We start from the raw sequence: 5,000 nt of genomic DNA on the forward strand, positions 1-5,000 counted from the left end.
TGGCATATGGTGAGGAAAGGACCACGGTTGCCAAGGTTAGGCACCGGAATGCTTGGCCTTGGCTTGCCAAAGCAGGGCATTGCTGGGTTGGGCTCCCTTGGCCTTCCGGGCGCCTTGGACACTGTCTTGGGAAGACCATGGGCACAAGGCCATGGCATATGGTGGGGAATGGACCACGGTTGCCAAGGCTAGGCATATAGAGAGGAATCGCATTTTTGCCCGGATAGGCACCGGAATGCTTGGCCTTGGCTTGCCATAGCAGGGCATTGCTGGGTTGGGCTCCCTTGGCCTTCCGGGGGCCTTGGACGCTGTCTTGGGAAGACCATGGGCACAAGGCCATGGCATATAGTGAGGAATGGACCACGGTTGGCAAGGCTAGGCATATAGAGAGGAATGGACCACGGTTGCCAAGGTTGCGCAAGTTTTGGGCATTTTTTGCCCGGATATGCCCAAGTATGCCCCGATAGGCCCGTTACGCCCCGGTATGAACGCGTATGCCCGGATAGACTCGGTATGCCTTGGGATACATGCGTATGCCCCGATAGGCTTGGTACGCCCCGATATGCGCACGTGTGCCCCAGTAGGGCTCGGTATGCCCCGGTATGTACGCGTGTGCCCCGATAGGCCCGGTATGCCCCGATATGCACACGTGTGCCCCAATAGGGGTCGGTATGCCCCGGTAGGTACGCGTGTGCCCCGTAATGCACGTTTCGCAGATCTCCCCGCATGTCCCGCCCCTATATGTAATACTTACTTACTTACTTACTTTCTTTCTTGCTTGCTTGCTTGCTTGCAATGGTTGGGAGTGCCCGGCATGCCCCGCTGCAGAGACCAAGGGCGCAATGACTTGGCACCGCGGATGCCGGGACACCGGCACTTCCCGTGGCACTGATGGTTGGTTCCAAAGACAAAAGCCGTGCAAGGCACCGCACCGCGGATGATTTTGCTCGTGCTGGCGCCGTTGTGTGGCCAAAGAACATGCGAGAATGCTCGTGTCGGAAGGGTGGTGTCCTGGCCCCGCGGGGTGTCACGAATGCTCGGTTGCGAAGACCATGGGACCAGAGCCATGGCACGTCGGATGATGGCTCCAGCTGGCGCCCCGGCACTTTCTGTGGCATTGATGCTCGGTTTCAAAGACAAACGTGCGCAGTGCCAGGGGACCGCGGATGACTGCTCGTGGGCTGGCCCCGTTGGGCGGCATTGATGGTCGGTTGCAAAGAAAATGCGCGATTGCTCGCGTGTCGGGGCCCGGCAAGCCAAGGCCAAGCGAGCCATGGCACGTCGGATGATGGCTCCAGCTGGCGCCCCGGCACTTTCTGTGGCATTGATGCTCGGTTTCAAAGACAAACGTGCGCAGGGCCAGGGGACCGCGGATGACTGCTCGTGCTGGCCCCGTTGGGCGGCATTGATGGTCGGTTGCAAAGAAAATGCGCGATTGCTCGTGTCGGGGCCTGGCAAGCCAAGGCCAAGCGAGCCATGGCAACGCGGATGATGGCTCGCTAGTGCTGGCGCCGTGCACAGTGGCCTCGCACACTCGCCCTGCACGCTTCCCTTGCACGCAGCCTTGCACACTAGCCTCGCATGCGAGCCTTGCACCCTAGCCATGCAAACTAGCCTTGCACGGTAGCCATGCACACAAGCCGTGCACATTAGCCATGCGCACAAGCCCCGCACACTAGCCTTGCGCACAACCCTTGCACACAAGCCATGCACTCGAGCAATGCACACAAGCCTTGCACTCAAGCAATGCACACAAGCCCTGGACACTAGCCTTGCACACGGGCCTGGCACACAAGCCTTGGGCACTAGCCTTGCGCACTAGCGTTCCACATGAGCCTTGCACACTAGCCTTGGACACTAGCCTTGCACACAGGCCTTGCACACTAGGCATGCTTGGGCGAGCTGATCCCGCATCAAGTCGACGGGTCTAGGCATTCTTGGGCGCAGATCCCGCATCGTCTCGTCGCGTCTGGGCGCAAACACGTCGCGTCTCGTTGCGTCTTCAGAAGTCGTCGCTAACAGCACCTTTGGTTGCCACTGGTGGTTAGGCTGGTTGGTTGCGCAAACCCTATAGGAGGGTGGCATGCTGGTGGGCGTTTTTGCCCGGATAGGCACTAGAATGTGCAGATTTTGGGCGTTTTTGCCTGGATAGGCTAAGGAATGGGCATGCTTTGGGCGTTTTTGCCCGGATAGGCACCGGAATGCTTGGCCTTGGCTTGTCCTAGCAAGGCATTGCTGGGTTGGGCTCCCTTGGCCTTTTGGGCGCCTTGGACGATGTCTTGCGAAGACCATGGGCACAAGGCCATGGCATATGGTGAGGAAAGGACCACGGTTGCCAAGGTTAGGCACCGGAATGCTTGGCCTTGGCTTGCCAAAGCAGGGCATTGCTGGGTTGGGCTCCCTTGGCCTTCCGGGCGCCTTGGACACTGTCTTGGGAAGACCATGGGCACAAGGCCATGGCATATGGTGGGGAATGGACCACGGTTGCCAAGGCTAGGCATATAGAGAGGAATTGCATTTTTGCCCGGATAGGCACCGGAATGCTTGGCCTTGGCTTGCCATAGCAGGGCATTGCTGGGTTGGGCTCCCTTGGCCTTCCGGGGGCCTTGGACGCTGTCTTGGGAAGACCATGGGCACAAGGCCATGGCATATAGTGAGGAATGGACCACGGTTGGCAAGGCTAGGCATATAGAGAGGAATGGACCACGGTTGCCAAGGTTGCGCAAGTTTTGGGCATTTTTTGCCCGGATATGCCCAAGTATGCCCCGATAGGCCCGTTACGCCCCGGTATGAACGCGTATGCCCGGATAGACTCGGTATGCCTTGGGATACATGCGTATGCCCCGATAGGCTTGGTACGCCCCGATATGCGCACGTGTGCCCCAGTAGGGCTCGGTATGCCCCGGTATGTACGCGTGTGCCCCGATAGGCCCGGTATGCCCCGATATGCACACGTGTGCCCCAATAGGGGTCGGTATGCCCCGGTAGGTACGCGTGTGCCCCGTAATGCACGTTTCGCAGATCTCCCCGCATGTCCCGCCCCTATATGTAATACTTACTTACTTACTTACTTTCTTTCTTGCTTGCTTGCTTGCTTGCAATGGTTGGGAGTGCCCGGCATGCCCCGCTGCAGAGACCAAGGGCGCAATGACTTGGCACCGCGGATGCCGGGACTCCGGCACTTCCCGTGGCACTGATGGTTGGTTCCAAAGACAAAAGGCCGTGCAAGGCCACCGCACCGCGGATGATTTTGCTCGTGCTGGCGCCGTTGTGTGGCCAAAGAACATGCGCGAATGCTCGTGTCGGAAGGGTTGGTGTCCTGGCCCCGCGGGTGTCACGAATGCTCGGTTGCGAAGACCATGGGACCAGAGCCATGGCACGTCGGATGATGGCTCCAGCTGGCGCCCCGGCACTTTCTGTGGCATTGATGCTCGGTTTCAAAGACAAACGTGCGCAGGGCCAGGGGACCGCGGATGACTGCTCGTGCTGGCCCCGTTGGGCGGCATTGATGGTCGGTTGCAAAGAAAATGCGCGATTGCTCGTGTCGGGGCCTGGCAAGCCAAGGCCAAGCGAGCCATGGCAACGCGGATGATGGCTCCAGCTGGCGCCCCGGCACTTTCTGTGGCATTGATGCTCGGTTTCGAAGACAAACGTGCGCAGGGCCAGGGGACCGCGGAGGACTGCTCGTGCTGGCCCCGTTGGGCGGCATTGATGGTGTGTTGCAGAGAGCATGTGCGATTGCAAGTGTCGGCCGGGTTTGGGTTCCCTTGGGCTTTCGGGTGCCTTGGACGCTGTCTTGCGAAGACCATGGGCACAAGGCCCCGTCCTGGCCCCTTGTTCGATTCGCTCTCGTCTTGCGCTTGCTTCCAAGGTCCTCCATGACCTTCCCCATGGCCTTGCTAGATCCCCCCCATGACGCATGACCTCTGTCCGTTGATTAGTTTTGAGTGCACACCATGCCCGGCTTGGCACCGTGTTGTCGCGTGAGTGGCATTTGGATCGTGCATGCTGGTGGGCTACCTGCCAATGCGCACAAGCCTTGCACACTAGCCTTGCGCACGAGCCTTGCACAAAAGCCTTGGACACAAGCCTTGCGCACAAGCCATGCGCACAAGCCTTGGACGCTAGCCTTGCACACAAGCCATGCATACAAGCCTTGCTCACAAGCCTTGGGCACTGGCCCATCGCAGTAGCCTTGCACACAAGCCTTGCGCACTAGCTTTGGGCACGAGCCTTGCGCACTTGCCTTGGGCACTAGCCTTGCACACAACCCTTGGGAACTAGCCTTGCGCACCAGCCTTGCCCACAAGCCTTGCACACCAGCCTTGCACACTAGCCTTGCATACAAGCCTTGCACACTAGCCTTGCACACAGGCCATGCTCACTAGCCTTGGGCACTAGCCTTGCACACAGACCTTGGGCACTAGCCTTGCGCACTAGCCTTGCCCACGAGCCTTGCACACTAGCCTTGCACGCAGGCCTTGCACGCTAGGCATGCTTGGGCCAGCAGCTCCCGCATCAAGTCGGCGGGTGTAGGCACGGTTGGGCGCAGATCCCGCATCGCCTCGTCGCGTCTGGGCGCAAACCCGTCGCGTCTCGTTGCGTCTTCAGAAGTCGTCGCTAACAGCACCTTTGGTTGCCACTGGTGGTTAGGCGGGTTGGTTGCGCAAACCCTATAGGAGGGTGGCATGCTGCGGGGCGCTGGAATGCGCAGGCTTAGGGCGTTTTTGCCCGGATAGGCACTGGAATGTGCTGGTTTTGGGCGTTTTTGCCTGGATAGGCTAAGGAATGGGCATGCTTTGGGCGTTTTCCCCGGATAGGCACTGGAATGGGCTGGTTTTGGGCGTTTTTGCCTGGATAGGCTAACGAATGGGGCATGCTTTGGGCGTTTTTGCCCGGGTAGGCACTGGAATGCCTGGCCTTGGCTGGGCATTGCTGGGTTGGGCTCCCTTGGCCTTTCAGGCGCCTTGGATGCTGTCTTGTGAAGACCATGGGCACAA

The sequence above is a fragment of the Tasmannia lanceolata genome, unplaced genomic scaffold (genome assembly GCF_043159265.1).
Source record: "Tasmannia lanceolata isolate RefF3 unplaced genomic scaffold, GAP_Taslan_0.1 ptg000022l, whole genome shotgun sequence".
NCBI classification, from domain to species: domain Eukaryota; kingdom Viridiplantae; phylum Streptophyta; class Magnoliopsida; order Canellales; family Winteraceae; genus Tasmannia; species Tasmannia lanceolata.